The sequence below is a fragment of the Parasteatoda tepidariorum genome, chromosome 11 (genome assembly GCF_982258835.1).
Source record: "Parasteatoda tepidariorum strain Cologne lab strain chromosome 11, Ptep-v5.0, whole genome shotgun sequence".
Classification (NCBI taxonomy): domain Eukaryota; kingdom Metazoa; phylum Arthropoda; class Arachnida; order Araneae; family Theridiidae; genus Parasteatoda; species Parasteatoda tepidariorum.
In genome coordinates, this window is record NC_141765.1 from 101,654,536 (window position 1) to 101,671,758 (window position 17,223).

Here is a 17,223-nt window from a genome sequence, read left to right on the forward strand (position 1 = left end):
GGCTAACAACCCTGACAGCTAATAAACTGGTGTGGAACTTTTATTCTAGTTTAAATTGCATAATATGCTGCCTTCTAATTGATTTATTCTGCCTCTTAAATATTTTGCTTTCGTAAAACTATTTTTAGAACTCATTAACACTTTAGTTTATTAGGAATCTACATTTTTTTTCCGCTTAGGAATGGACACTAAGTTTTTAGAAAAATTAAGAGACGTGCAAAAGACTTACATTAATATTTTGATTAATAAATGTGTTGTAGTTTCTGCTGGATTGCATCATCGAACACAGCGAAAACTGGTGTATTACAGGAAAACATTGCATTGAATGGGGGAAGTGAGTTTACGAAGACAGTGCACTGTCTTCGTAAACTACTATATGGTATTGTGGATAACTGCTTGTGCTTTGTAGACATTTGGTTTACATTTTGTTTTGACTATCTCTTAAATGTTAAGATTTTATCAGTAAAATTTTTTAAAGTTAAGATAAAACATGATTCTAAGAATAAAGTTTTATTTTTTAACTCTATTTCTAGCGCAAAACTAACTAAAGATACTAAGAGAAGTTTATTATAAATACTCATAATATTTAAATTGCAAAGGTCAAGTTTGAAAGAACCCAGGAACGGTACAAATTATAACACTGAACTTTCACAATAAAGTAATAAATTATTTCTTTATAGAGTATTATTTGTTTTACTAAAAATTCGCCGTTTCTAAAGAAACTTAGATTTTGTGACTTTAAACTATTAGGTATTTGAAAGAATTCATAATGTATTCCTTAAAATAAACAGACTGTTCTACATACTATCTGACTTTCAATAAGCTCGATGTATTGTAATGGTTAAAATTTTTCAAAAGTGATTATTAAATCTCGAAACTAAATACGGCTGTTATTCTGAAAAATCTAATTCACCTATTTCTGAATGATTATGATCAAAGCGAATATAAAGAACTTATTTCACTACTGAAGCAGCAAGTTAGTGTTAGGGTAATGTTAAGGTAAGTTAAGTGATTAGTAAATTAGGTATTATTTGCTACTCCAGTTGCAAAAATAAGACTCAACTTTCTACAAACTTACGAAAGTTTGTCAAGATTAAAAAAATTTAAATATCATCAATCTTTAAAAAAATAAAATAGCATTCAAGTACTTCGATAAAAAAATTCGCACAATTCGTAAAAATTTAAGAAACTGACAATTTCTACTTTTAACGCGTATTTTCTAAAATGGTTTTAAATTATGTATCCCAAATTTTACATTAATCTAAAAGCAATTTTTATTTTTATTGAAATTTTATTTTTGACGTTAACTTTACCAAGTCTATGTATATATTAATTTTTATCTAGATATTTTAATTGCAACTTTCAGTATGTAGAACAGTAAACATGTTTAATTATTTAGTTAACTCCCTCTGTTTCGTGAGTGATTAATTTTTAGCTTCATACCTTGTTTCGTAAACTAGATTTTTAAATCGCATATTAAACATCCAAGTTTACTAATTCTGTATTTATGAATTGAAAATGTTTAATTTAAATCCTTTAAATTACTAAAACTTATTTATAATAAGTACATTATATTTGGATAGATTTATGTAATGTAAATAGTTTCGAAAATTATCTTTTTTAATGGTATTTGTCTTTACAGACAAATTAAACGGTATTTCAATGGCGAATTTTCATTCAAGAGCTTTCGCCAATATGCTCTTATATTATGAAATTTTTACAACATAATTTATTAATTGGGTTTGTATTTTTGCCGATTTAATTATTTTTCATTATAATGATTTTGATTTAATTAATGATATTTATCCTAATAAACTAAACTTAAGACTAATTCAGAAGATAATTGCGCATATTTTTTAAGATCTTGATATTAAACCTCTTAACAATAAAATTTTCATTGGATTATATGATAAAAGGGATTTAAAGTTTAATGTTATTAGTTTAACACATTTTAATACCAACCTTTAAGATTTTTAAGAATATTGTGATTAGTCAGATTCTTAAGTTTAAATTTATTTGTAATAATTAAACAGATTTTCCTTCACCTATGGGGATTTTCAAGATTACCTTAGAGAATAATAATATCTTCCCTTTAATTACTATAATTATGTTGTTTAATTCAAAATATTTTAAAAACGTTCAAATAGTTCAACCGATATTGAAGCCCGCATAACTAGGTCTATGCGAAGAAATTTAAGATTTTTTTTTCAAAGCAGTTGGTTACACTTCTAAAAAAAATATTTTGTTCATTGAATCTTTGTGTTTTAGTTTTCAAGATTTTCAAATAAGGGTCAGTACTTGATTTATTTATAATATTTCCAACTGATTTGGCAATTTATATTTTATTTTGATTTTGGTTACATCAACTGACTGCAGCTATTTTTTTTTATAAGTGGGTGTATCATTTTTAATTCTTGCTATGTACTTTTGAGTAGTGCTTGCTAGTTCATTATTTTTCTGTACTCCTCAATTCTTATGATTTTCTCTCATTTGTTTATCCATTATGGGGCCTCGGGGCACTTATCAGTTTTGGTTTTTCGACTGACAACAGAAAGGTTCTTGTGTGTCGACAGGCAGTGTGTCGCCTGATTAAGTGCTGTCCTGCCAACACACATAAGTTTTATTGCTGTGTTTTTTTTTGTTTTAAGTATCTGAATTAAGATATTCTGTTTAAGAAAACTGGTGTATTACAGGATAACATTGTATCGAACGGGGGAAGTGAGTTAAGAAAGGCTGCACTGTCTTCGTAAACGACTCTGGTATTGTGGATAACTGCTTGTGCTTTGTAGATATTTGGTTTACATTTTGTTTTGACTATCTCTTAAACGTTAAGATTTTATCAGTAAAAATTTTTAAAGTTACCAAGATAAAACATGGTTCTAAGTATAAAGTTTTATCTTGTAACTCTATTTCTATCGCAAAACTAACTAAACTTAGAAGTTTATTATAAATACTCAAAATATTTCAATTGCAAAAGTAAAGTTTGAAAGTCCCCAGGAACGGTACAAAGTATAACACTGAACTTTCTCAATAAGGTAATAAATTATTTCGTAAGATATTAAGTATTTGTTTCCTTATAGAGTATGATTTGTTTTATTAAAAATTGACCATTTCTAAAAACATTAGATTATGTAATTTAAAATTTTTAGGTATTTGAAAGAATTTATAACGTATTCGTGAAAAGAATCATACTGTTCTACATACTATTTGACTTTCAATAAGCTCGATGTATTGTAATGGTTAAAATTTTTCAAAAATGATTATTAAATCTCAAAACTAAATACGGCTCTCATTCTGAAAAATCTAATTCACCTATTTCTGATTGATTATGTTCTAAACGAAAATAAAGAGCTTATTCTTTTACTGAAGCAGCAAGTTAGGGTAATGTTAAGGTAAGTTAAGTTATTAGTAAATTAGGTATTATTTGCTACTCCAGTTGCAAAAATAAGAATCTACTTTCTACTAACTTTCGAAAATTTGTTAAGATTAAAAATATTTAAATATCATCAATCTTTAAAAATATAAAATAGCAAGACTTGGACATTCTACTTTTAACGCGTATTTTCTAAAACGATTTTAAATTATGTATCCCGAATTTAGCATGAATCTAAAAGCAATTTATATTTTTATTCAAATTTTAGTTTTTGACGTCAGCTTTACCAAGTCTATATACATTAATTTTAATATTGATATTTTAATTGCCAGTTTCAGTATGTAGAACAGTAAACATGTTTATTTAACTCCCTCTGTTTCCTGAGTAGGTTTTTTAGCTTTTAATCTTGTTTCGTAAACTAGATATTTTAAATCGCATATTAAAGGCTTAACTATACTAATTCTGTATTTATGAATTGAAAATTTTTAATTTTAATCCTTTAAATTACTAAAATGTATTCACAATAAGTACATTATATTTGGATAAATTTATGTAATGCAAAAGTTTTTGAAAATTATATTTTAAAATGGTATTTGTTTTTAAAGACAAATTAAAAGATATTTCAATGGGTAATTGTTATTCAAGAGCTTTCGATAATATTTTCTTACTTTATGAAATTTGTACAGCATAATTATTAATTCGGTTTATATTTATAGCTAATTTAATTATTTGATTGTAATGATATCTATACTAAAGAACTAAATTAAATTAAGGCCAATTCAGAAAATAACTGTGCATAATTTTTAGATCTTAATATTAAACCTGCTAAAAATAAAATTTTCATTGGATTATACGATAAGAGATTTTAACCTTGATTTTAAAAGTTTAACACATTTTAATTGCAACCTTTACTTGGAGATTTAAGAATATTCTGATTGGTCAAATTTTTAGGTTTAAATTTATTTGTAATAAAGCGGATTTTCTTTCAGCTATAGGGACTTTTCAGGATTACCTTAGAGAATAATAATTTCTGTTAATTACTATAATTATGTTTAAATTCAACATATTTTAAAAACGCTTAACTTTACAATGCTTAACTTTAGGTGGGTCGCAAAAAAAATCTATGTTCATGGAAACAAATATTTTTATTTGGAATAGTACATTGTAATAAACATATATAAAGTTAAGTATCAGGACGAAAAAAATAATTTAACATCTCTTCTCTGCTACTATCTTTCATATTTCGGGAGAAATTTTCTTGGCCGATACTACTTTCAAAATTGACCCAACGTGAGCGTTATTAATACGGTTTCGGGCAGGAGATTTTCATTTATAACAGAAAATAATTGTTCTCACTGATAAGTACTTCCAAACATGGAAATAATTTCATACGCGAATTTTCGAGTATTTTCAAACCTTGCCGTTAAATATTTTTGAAATTCAGGAGCACCCACTTCAATGAATTTAACCTTCAAATTTGAGTCGCACTGAAAATCAATCACTTCCATTTGTATATTTCTGGGTACTGAGTCTATATTTATTGAGAAAAAAATGGAAGAAAAACAAAAATTGTCTTTCAAAGAATTAAAATCTTTAAACCTTGTTTCAAATTCTGTTCTAAAATTCGAAATTTTTTCTGGGTATTTTTGATACGATACAGTACCATCTAAAATAGATTTGTTCTTGTTGTACGTTAGGAAGTGCGTTAAATCTTCATTTTTCAGATACCTTTCCCAAAGAAATAGTTTACATTTGAATTCTTTAATTATGTCAAACATGTTCGTAATGATCTGATCCTTGCCTTGTAACAATAAATTTAAATCGGATGAGTATTTGGTTATATCAAAAATAGAAGATAAATCTTGCAATATTGTAAAAATAATAAAGTATATTATCATTTTATATGCTGGCTTCGTTTCTAATTCACATTTCGATTTTATTTTTACTTTGCGTCTGATATATTGACTGGGCCGCAAAAATGCTCATCTCGGGCCGCGAGTTTGACACTGCTGTCTTAAATGTTAAGATTTTATCAGAAATTTTTTTTAAAACTACTAAGACTAAGATAAAACATGGTTCTATGAATAAAGTTATCTTTTATCTCTATTCCTAGCGCAAAACTAACTAAAGAAACTAAGAGAAGTTTATTATAAATACTCAAAATATTTAAATTGCAAAGGTAAAGTTTGAAAGTCCCCAGGAACGGTACAAATTATAACACTGAACTTACAAAATAATTTATTATTTTATTGTGAAAGATATTAAGTATTTATTTCTTTATAGAGTATGATTTGTTTTACTAAAAATTCGCCGTTTCTAAAAAAATTTAGATTTTGTAACTTTAAACTATTAGATATTTGAAAGAATTCATAATGTATTCCTTAAAATAAACAGACTGTTCTACATACTATCTGACTTTCAATAAGCTCGATGTATTGTAATGGTTAAAATTTTTCAAAAGTGATTATTAAATCTCGAAACTAAATACGGCTGTTATTCTGAAAAATCTAATTCACTTATTTCTGAATGATTATGTTGTAAGCGAATATAAAGAACTTATTTCACTACTGAAGCAGCACGTTAGTGTTAGGGTAATGTTAAGGTAAGTTAAGCGATTAATTTAAGTTAAGAGATTAGTAAATTAGGTATTATTTGCTACTCCAGTTGCAAAAATAAGACTTAACTTCCTACAAACTTACGAAAGTTTGTCAGGATTAAAAAATTTAAATATCATCAATCTTTAAAAATATAAAATAGCATTTAAGTACTTTGATAAAAAGTTTCTCACAATTCGTAAAAATTTAAGAAACTGACAGTTTTCACTTTTAACGCGTATTTTCTAAAGTGGTTTCAAATTATGTATTCCAAATTTTACATTAATCTAAAAGCAATTTATATTTTTATTCAAATTTTATTTTTGACGTCAACTTTACCAAGTCTATATAGAATAATTTTAATATTGATATTTTAATTGCCAATTTCAGTATGTAGAACAGTAAACATGTTTATTTAACTCCCTCTGTTTCCTGAGTAGGTTTAATATTTAGCTTTTAATCTTGTTTCGTAAACTAGATATTTTGAATCGTATATTAAACGCTTAACTATACTAATTCTGTATTTATGAATTGAAAATTTTTAATTTTAATCCTTTAAATTACTAAAATGCATTCACAATAAGTACATTATATTTGGATAAATTTATGTAATGAAAAAGGTTTTGAAAATTATATTTTAAATGGTATTTGTTTTTAAAGACAAATTAAAGATATTTCAATGGGTAATTGTTATTCAAGAGCTTTCGATAATATTTTCTTACTTTATGAAATTTGTACAACATAATTATTAATTCGGTTTATATTTATAGCTAATTTAATTATTTGATTGTAATGATATCTATACTAAAGAACTAAATTAAATTAAGGCTAATTCAGAAAATAACTGTGCATAATTTTTAGATCTTAATATTAAACCTGCTAAAAATAAAATTTTCATTGTTCATACGATAAGAGACTTTAACCTTAATGTTAAAAGTTTAACACATTTTAATTGCAACCTTTACTTGGAGATTTTTAAGAATATTCTGATTGGTCAAATTCTTAGGTTTAAATTTATTTGTAATAAAGCGGATTTTCTTTCAACTATAGGGACTTTCAGGATTACCTTAGAGAATAATAATTTCTTTTAATTACTATAATTATGTTTAAATTCAACATATTTCAAAAACGTTCAAGTAGTTCAGCCGATATTGAAGGCCGCATAAATTTAAGTTCATTAAATTACTAAAACTTATTTATATTAAGTAAACTATAATGTGTATGTATCCTAGTCCAGTCTAAGGTTTTAATTTCAATCTGTAAATAATTCTGAGCTATAAATTAGTGAAACATGTAAATAGAGTATTTTTAAATGATTTTATTCCGCACGATTTCAGTGTATTAAGTCTGTGTGCATCCGTTTAGTATGCATCCGTTATCAGTTAGTATAGCATCCGTTTGGTATGACAGTTCGTTTGGCTCCGTATGATTTATTACGTTTAATAATCTACAACAAAGCAGTACTCAACAAATTGAAGACAAAACCAAGTAAATGTGGAAACTTTTGCACATGGATTTTTTAACTTTTAACTTGAAAGCCGAAAGTGTTGCAAAACTGATTGAACTAGCGCAAAACACATTCATAAATTATGTAATTAGAGTTTTCGCGATTACGATGTTTAATTTGAAATTTGTATTTAATTCAGTTTTCTACGAAATAAAAACTAAAGTTTAAAATTTTAATTGTGCCAACTATTTATGCACATTATATATAAATTTAGCAGTTTTTGAAAAACTGTTGAGATAATTCTCAAGTCCAAGTTATTGTATTAAATTACAATTTTTCTACTTTATTTTATTGTTTTCTGTAATTAAGGTATTAGACAAAAATATTCTATACAGTTAAGCAGTTTTCGAAACTGCTAACGTTGTCTTTGATAATTTCTCACTTGTTTATTTTTAAATATCTAAGCTTTTAGTTTCATTTCTTATACTTTAAAATAGGGACAACTTAAAAATAAAAGACACAAAACTAAATAGAAATTTGAGGAAAGTCCTTATTAAACTTCAGAAAAAAAGAGATCACTGAAAAAAACTTGTTTTCGCTACTATAGGCCAAAATTACACGTCGCAAAAGAAAAAAGCTTAAATTAACAAGTCATGTTAGAATCTAAACACTTTTACATCACAATGCACGTTCTAAAAAATTCGGTGCATAAGTCTTTAAATAATGTTTTTTTTAATAAGGGAATGAGACCCGGGTAAAATTATTTTTTAAAATCGGGGCGGTATTTGTTTATAAATATAGAGTTAGTTAAGTTAAGTTATACAATTAAGTTTAACAGCGTGAATATTCTACTGTTGAGGATACTGTGTGCCTGAAAATGAAATAAATAACTGGTTTCTTAAGACTCATTTAACAGAAACGTCCTAAAAATAATGTTAATTTGTTCGCAATTGTGATAAATTTGAAAAGTAGATATAAAAAAAATATTTAACGAGATACCTTTTCTGAAAGTTATATTAAGGCAAAAGCTGCTAAAATATTAAAGCCAAAATGAAACTTATCTTAACTGAATATGTTACTTAGCTTAAATTTTTAAAAGTTAATTTATATTTTCAAAAACAATCTAAAATACCCGTTTCAGAAATTAATATCTTACAACAATTAAATTTGTGAAAAGCATGGAAAATATAGGAAAACTGGTCAATAAAGATAACAAAAAGACCTGAATGGAACAGTTTCAATTGAGACATATGGTGTAGCAGATAACTAGTTGGCCATGAAGTTTTAAAAGAAACAGTCAATCAGTGGTTGTGGCAATTTCTAGCAGCGATTCTGAAAACAAAAATATTCGTCACTTTCTAATGTATGTAAGAGAAAAATTACTAAATTAAGTATTCAATACACTGTAAAAATTTTGATGTATTGCAACACCAACAATGATGGCAACTATCGTACAGATAAGTGGTGCAGTGAAACACCATACGGATGTTGGTGTTGCATTACACCAAAGATGTTCTCATACACTACTTTACACAAAGTATTGTTCAGTATCAAATTTTATCAAGTGAACCCCTCACAAAAGACCTCTATGTAGCTACCTCCATTTACGAACACTTTTGGGAACTTTGTTTAAAATAGTTCTATCCTTCATAATTTTATTTTATATCTGTCGTTCAGCAGCCGACCCAATTTTGGATTTACGACTACTAATGCTCAACTCCGTTGCCTTGTAATTTTGAACCCAATCCAGAAGACAAGGAAACTCCTGGTTCAGTATCCCAGAGGTATTGATTTGTTATGGGAGCATGGAGGACTTTGAGACTACAGATTTAACGTGCCTCAATCACCATTTACTACACGGGGAGTCTTTGGCCTGCTGGGATCGAACTCACGATTAAGGCTTAGTGCCCTACCAACCAGACTATTCCGGCATCGTCCTTCATAATTGCTAAATTTGTTCTAACACATAATTATATCAATAGGGATCATTTTGATTGATGCTAAATTTCTTCATCGATCCTGTATTTATGAGGCCAACACAAGTGGCCTTTCCTCATCTCTAGCAGCCAAATGACCTTTATTGTGCCAATATTCACGAATCTTGGTGCAGTAAGAGTTCAAAGGGCAGTTATTTTTCCATAGGGTCCTATGCAGAATTGTCAGATTCAAACGATATTTTAAGCCACTTTGTAGCACATATCGGCCCTATATAGAGTTGTCAGATTCACCCGATATTTTACAGTCATTATTCGGCCAACATAAATGTTAAAAAATCTAGACATTACAATGTTGATCCCTCAGTTCATGTTCTTATATGACTCATATTAAGTCAATTTTGAGCCCAACTGGGGCCAAGATAAAATTGTTGCTAGGGATGAGATGACACTAACTAAAATTAAAATAGTTTTAGAATCATGCACTTTCAACATTTTGAAGTCAATGGAGGTAACCCCTAAGAACGCACTGTACTTTGGTCGGTGCGAGCTGGGTGCGGAATTCGTATAGACCAGATATCGCTGAAATTCGAATACAGAACACCTCATTCGAAGGCAAATGCTCTATCCTCTGAGCCATCATGACTCTAGTTTAAAATATTTTTATTCCATTGTTTAGATATCATACGAGCGTTGTAAGACATGATGGAAGCACTGGTTTTTATGGTACAAAACTCTTATCAAAAACTAAATTTTTTAAGTAATATGAAGAGATTTTTGCTATCAATCTTATTAAATTTTATAAAACTTAAATGTGAGTGTTTTTAAAGCACTATTACAAGAGTCAATCTGTACATTAACATAAATTTTTGTAGTTCTAATAGGAAAAAAAATTGAACTTATTTCACTAAGTTTAAAAATAGTGTTTAAAAAGTCGGAAAAACAACTTCTGCAGAAAACAAAAACCATAAAATTTTTTAACACATGTGTATTAGCAGGACAGTACTGCATCAGGGAACACACTGCCTGCTAACATACAAGAGCCTTTCTGTTAGTGTTGAAACCAAGTACTGACAGTGCCCCCATAATGGAAAGTCAAATAAGAAAAAGCAATCTCATATAGAATGCTTACAGAGTAGCTTATAGAATATAAAACGCGTTCACTTAAATTAGGCAAATAGGTACTCAGTTTTAATAGCGTTATTAATAATCTTAGATCAGTCAAAACTTTTATAAACACAATAACTGATATTGAAATTTTTCATTTTCAAAAGCATTCTATTAAAGATTAATATTTCTATTCTTAAAAATATTGATTTAAATTTAAGATGAGATTATGAAAACATTTTAATTTTTAAATGTAACTTTAAACCTTAAGCGAATTAAATGGAGAAGGTAACCTGGATTTAAATTATGTGCGCATTTATAGTAAATTGAACACTTTTAATAATCATTTTTCAAGTAAATTTAGAGGATGCAGGAGGTAAAAGAAAAAGTAAAAGATGAAAATTCATTTAATCTGGTACTACTTAAAACTGTTTATTGGATGTCAATGAATTTAACATTAAGATTAGGAGCTTCATTTTTAGCAATAAAAATTTAATGTTGAAATGGATGATTAAAGAACATTTAAAAAATAGAACAGTTTTCTACCCCTGAGTTTAAATATATAGTATTAGATCTTATTAAATTTAAACTTGCAGTCAACAACTTTAATTTTTTAAATATTTCTAAAATTAAAAATAATTTAGTTATAAATTTTATTAATTTTCTTGATAAACATTTTGAAAGAGGTTTACTACCTATGATTGTTGATAACCTTATTGTTTCCCAATTAAAGATAAAATCTGAGTTTTAGATATTGTAAGATTTTATAGAAGAGAATTTGTAGTTATAATTTCTATAGCAAAAATTTAAATGATTTAGAGAATATTTGTTTATGTGAGCTACAGCATTTTAAAGATTTTGTTAATAACAATTTTAAGTACATTGTCACAGGTAACCTTAACCTAATCAGAAATAAGGATTTTAAATTTCTCTTGTGACTTGGGACTAAGTTTAGACCAAGGAAGAAATATCACTTAAATTGTATTCTTGCTTCAATCAGTATAGATTTAGATTGCTTTAATGCAAAATAAATGCTCAAGAATATTTAATTGGCCTATAAAATGGATTTAGTTTATGGAAATTGTTTTAAATGATTTTAAATTAAACTTTTTGAACAATATAAGCTACCAGGGTTTTTATTTTAATTCTGATATTATTAAATCTATTAAGGTATTAAAATATAATTTTATTATATGCGTTGTTGACAAAGCTTCTAATAATTTTTTCTTTATTTGAAAAAAGTTTAGACATTTAATGAATAAAGAATTTGATAATACTTTTGTCAAAATAAATCATTCTAAAGAAGAAATCGATAATCGAATATTTGCTAATTCCAAGAAAATAGGTTTAAAAATAAATAGCATTAATTATCCTTATTTCCTACAATTAAATTCCACAAAACTTCGGTTAAATTCAGATCTGTAACTTGTAGTACTGGCTGTTATAATTCTGCTTATGGTAAAATATTTTTTAATTGTTTAAACATTTTAAATAAGATTATTTTAAATGATAAACATTTTATTATTAACAACCAAGACTTTAAATATTTGAATTACAATAATAATAATACTGCTGTTACATGTGATTTTGAAAATCATTTCACGATTATACCACACAATTTAAGGAATATTTGTTTGGAAATTTGATAAATATTTGAATAATGAGGACATTAATAAGGATGACGAGATAAATTATTTATATTTTTGAAAATTATCTCTTTAATGGTTTCCGTTTTTACAGACAAATTAAAAGGTATTTCAATAGGGAATAGTTATTCAAGTGCATTTGCTTATATTTACTTAGATTTTCATGAACAAAAATTTTTACAACATAATTTATGAATTGGATTTAGATTTATTGATGATTTAATTACTTTTGATTGTAATGATTTTGATAGTAATGATTGATTTAATTAAAAAGATATTTATCCTGAAGAACTAAATTTATTTAAGACTAATTCAGATGAAAACTGCGCTTATTTTGTTAGATCTTAATATCAAACTTCATAATCAGAAAATTTTCATTGTATTATACGATAAAAGAGATTCAGTTTAATGTTATTAGTTTTACATATTTTAATTCCAACCTTTACTTTAAGATTTTTAAGAATATTTTGATTGGTCAAATTATTAAATATAAATTTGTAATAATAAAATAGATTTTCTTTCAGCTATTGGGAGTTTCAGAATTGCATAAGAGAATAATAATTTTCCTTTTAATTTCTATAATTATGATGTTTTGAGTCAAAAAATATTTTAAAGACTTTCAAATCTTTCGGCCGATATTGAAGCCCGCATAAATAGGCCTATGCGGTGAAATTTAGGAATTTATGTTCCAGATGCCAGCATCTTTAAAAATGTTTGTATTCTTTGAATGTTTTTTTTATATTTTTTCAAAAGAGGGTCAGCACTTTATTTCTCAAGTTTTCTTAATGATTTGACAATTTATATGCTATTTTGATGTGGCTATTCTAACTTTATCTTATTTGTGGGCGTTTCTTAAGTTTTATTTTGTGTATTTATAAGTCATTATTAAGACTTACTTTGTGATTGTTTGAACTTCATCTTTGCATTTCAATTTCTAATTGCTTTTTCTTATTTGACTTTCCATTATGGGGCACTATCAGTTTTTGGTTTCAGCACTGACAACAGAAAGGTTTTTGTTTTCTGCAGGAATTGTTTCTGATTTTTAAATTAAAACAAAACTATTTGAATTTAGCTGATATAAGCGCTTTTCTATTTTGATTTAAATGTTACTTTTGTTTTTTTTCTTCTGAATTTGCAAATTAGTTTCATACTTTGATTAAATATTGATAAATTTATAATTGCGATAATGCAACTGAATTTATTGGAATTTAAATTCATAAATGTTAATAGGCTAGGTAAAGAGAATTTTGAAAACTACAATTGTACACAGGTATTCCCTAAAATAAATTAAATTTATTACGAGTAAAAAGCCAGATTACATCATAATTTAAATAAAGGCGAAACTTGATAAATCGATAAATTTTAGAGTTTTTTTCCAGATATTTCAACATTTCGAGCATTAGGAACTACAATATAAACTACCTTTAAAATTTAATTTTGTAAAATAAAAATTTTAATAACCGTTTTTCAAGCAAACTAAATGAAAAATGTTAAGTCAGATCTAACACTAAAAACTTGGTATTAGAGGTCTAATAAGTCTTAAATTGACGGAATCTTAGGAAATTCTCTAGCGCAAATCTAATGTTTGAGCAGAATAGTTTGTCGAAAAGATGGCAAATTTAGATTGACTAAGTTCCCTTTTGATTTCTATTTGACGGTCAGAAAAATGTTCACTTTGCTTCGCTATAAAGAGTGAAAAATCTTATTAGAAAGCTTATGGCTATAAAAGTTGGACGTAAATTTTTGTTCAGTAGTCAGAAAATTTTAAACTTTAATTACTGTGCACGGAGTTTCATAAGAGATTTGATAGTTCTAGCTAGTCTGAAAGTGATTAAGATTCAATCCTCACTTACAATAAAAAACCTAAATTATTTAAAACTGAGTATTAAGATATTAAGTTTTACAAGACCTGGTCTTAAAGTCATAGCTCGATAATTTAGAATTTTTCTATAAAAGTATTTTTAGAGAATAGACAAGCGCTTAGCTCTAAAACGTCAAATAACTTTTAGAAAATCTCTCAGTTTGATAATTTATTTTTACATTGAACTTAAGATTTAAATGCATAATTTCTTTAACCTTTTGAATTGGAAAAAAAAAACTTTAAATTTAACCGGTTACTTTAAAATATGATTCCAGGATTAATCAATTTTGTTAAATCTTAGGTTTTTAACAATGACTTAGGAAATTTTGGAAATTCTGTACGAAAAGTGAAAACTTCAAGAAATGTGTGCCTAAATTTTTTAAATAATTTATAATTTACAAGTTTACTATTTCAGATGAGAGAATTTTTAATTTCAATTTTTGCAATTCAATTAAATTTAATTATATTACTTTCCCAAAACTAAGGAGACTATCTTAAAACTTACGATAGAATTCAGTGGCATCATTTTGAGTATCAGAAGAAAATTTTACTAGAGATTAAGGTTAAAAAAAGTTCCAATTAGGCCTTAAATAATCGTTACACAGTGTGATATGTCTAAAGGCGTTAAAGATAAACTAAATCCTCTAAGAAGATTTCAAACAAATAAGGAAATCAAACTAACAAAAAAAATCAATCATTTTTACTCTAATAATTGACTTTCTTGTTTCGATATTTCGTTTACGTCCAACAATTTAGCGTAGATTAAAACACTATTTCATTCATTTTTCTTTACATTTCGACACATTATAGAACTAAGCATTTGAAATCTCAAGATATTAGATTAACAAATCTAATTTTACAAACTAGCAAAAATAGCTTTAGAATATTACACTGGTAAGGGTTAAAACAATGCAAGTTAAGGAGAAAAATGCTTACCGCTGTTTTCTTCATGTACTTTTAGATCCAAAATAAGTTTCCTTTATTATTGTAGTCTCCTTTCCAGATAAATTTCTCCTTACAAATGCAGTTTGTACCATCCTTATTGTAGTCCCATCTCCATATAAATTCTAATCTCCGCAGAAATTCAGAAATCATTACCATGCAACCTGGAAGAAATAATATCATTAAGCGATAGCGTCGTTACTTTTAAAAAACTATTACAGATACTTAAGCCATAAAAGGAGAACAGTATTTTGAACTGACCAGAAGGAAGGTATGAATTGTTTCAAACTACGCAAATCTGTATGAAAAAATGAATCAGAATTTTTGGTGAAGTATTAGAAAAATATACAAATTTGTGCAGACAATCTTCAATTAAGTTCTTTTAAAAACAAAAATCACTTTTGACCTCATTCTGACTAGTCCACCAGAATTATTGCCAAAAACCTGAACTTCAAATTGTTCCTTCTAGACAATTTGAGTAACATGTTGATGCACTGACACGAGATGTTCCCATAACATTATTCATTTTTTTCAGAGGGACTAATTACATGAACTTAAACGACAAATTGTAATTTAAACAAATAATTTAGAACAAAGCTAAAATTAATGTCAAATTAGATTTTTACTTAGAAATATGTAGTTTAGAGGTAAACTCTAAAGTGCAATAAAACTAAACAAATATTTACTTTTTAGGAGTGTTTTGGAAATCATTTTAGGATATTTATGTATTATATTTCTTCACATTCTGGTCATGAAACGAAATAAGCTAGACTAGATGTGGCATAGAATTTCACTAAAGATAATACAATTTTCGACCAACGACTGTAAATTCATATATTTTTACACAGAAGATTACTTCATAAAAGCATATAAAAAAGATCCTAAACTATTTTCAACAATAAAATTTCACCAGAAAGTTTTAAAATATATTAAACGCTGGGTTTTTTAAGAGGTTATTCAAGTTAACTAATTACTAAATTATATTTAATAAAGATAAACCTGTATATTCTTATAAAAGTCTGCTTCCGAAGATGACTTAAGTTTTACAAGCTCGTATGTGCTGCATACGGTACTAATTGCTAATGGTCACTGACTAAAAATTATATTGAGAAAATATATTTTCTAACTACTGTTACAGCAAGCGCGAGAAAGCGAAGGTAATTTCTTTAAAAATAAGTAAATTTGTGTTCATAAAATAAAAAGCAACGAGAAAGTAAATAAAAAGTAGCATTGTAAAAAGTTCTTTACTAGGTATTGCAACAATTTATAAAAAAAATGTTGTGAAAAATTTGTAAGAATTAGGAATCAAAAATTAGTTTTTAAACAGTTTTCCAAAAAATCGTTTTTCAAATAAACAGTTTAACCACTCTATGAAAAAGGAAAGAGCTAGAAAATAAGAAATTAGTTTAATTTTTTCAATTTAGAATTTTTGCAAGCTTTTTCAGCATAAATTACAGAATGTTACGAATATTTGACACATTTTAAACTTTTAACATAAATTTTTGCACATCGGTATCATATTTTAAATTCTTTTTCTAGTATCTAAAGTATAGCTATTTTTTTAAAATTAAAAATTCTGAATGCGAATTACATATTAGGATTATAAAGATAATATTAAGATTAATTATTTAGCTTGCAGTAAAGAAATGAGATTGATTCACTTTATGAAAATGAAGTCAAAATAGCTTAAAAAGAACAATAAGTGTAACACTTTATTGTGGATTAAACTATTTATTTTATACTCTTTGAACACCTAAAAAAGTAAACTGAAATATATTAAACTTCAAAACCAGTTTATAATTATAATCCAGTAAATTTGACCAGCTCGTTTAGTAACAAAATACAAGATGCAACTTGGAATGATAGTAAACTTACCTTATACGAATGAACTTGGTAATTTCTAGGACCCACAAACTTCAACATAAAGGCAGTAGAGTTTGTATTCTCGTGGGTGAAGAAAAAGTGAATACACGCTCTTTTATATAGGTTTCAAAAAAATGTGCGTGAGATCACTTCCGGCTACTAGTTTTTGTTCAATTAGTGAAATTTTATGTGCTTAGAGCCTCCTTGTGCTAGAAGTATCCTAGAAAGCATCAAGAATCTTTTTATTGTCACTAAAATATTCGTACAGTCACTCGAAAAAATAATTTTTTCGAGTGACTGTAGTCCCGCAGTGAACTGATCGTTAAGACACGGTTCCCAGCAGATCACCGAAGTCAAGCATCACTGGCTGCTGTCAGTGTGCGGGTGGGTGACTACTTGGATCAGTCTGCGTAGGGACCGAGAGTGCACGGTATGGGTCCTCGTTAAATTGTTCTA

The 17,223-nt window shown here is 26.9% G+C and overlaps 1 long non-coding RNA gene across 1 annotated transcript; it reads right to left on the bottom strand.

Moving 5' to 3' along the window:
* Positions 1–365: 365 nt before the first annotated feature.
* LOC122271183 (uncharacterized) lies at positions 366–17,002 on the bottom strand. Its single transcript, XR_015430522.1, has 3 exons — positions 16,780–17,002; positions 14,899–15,068; positions 366–8,746 (listed from the first exon to the last, which is right to left on the bottom strand). It is a non-coding gene; the product is annotated as an uncharacterized LOC122271183 (long non-coding RNA).
* Positions 17,003–17,223: the final 221 nt, after the last annotated feature.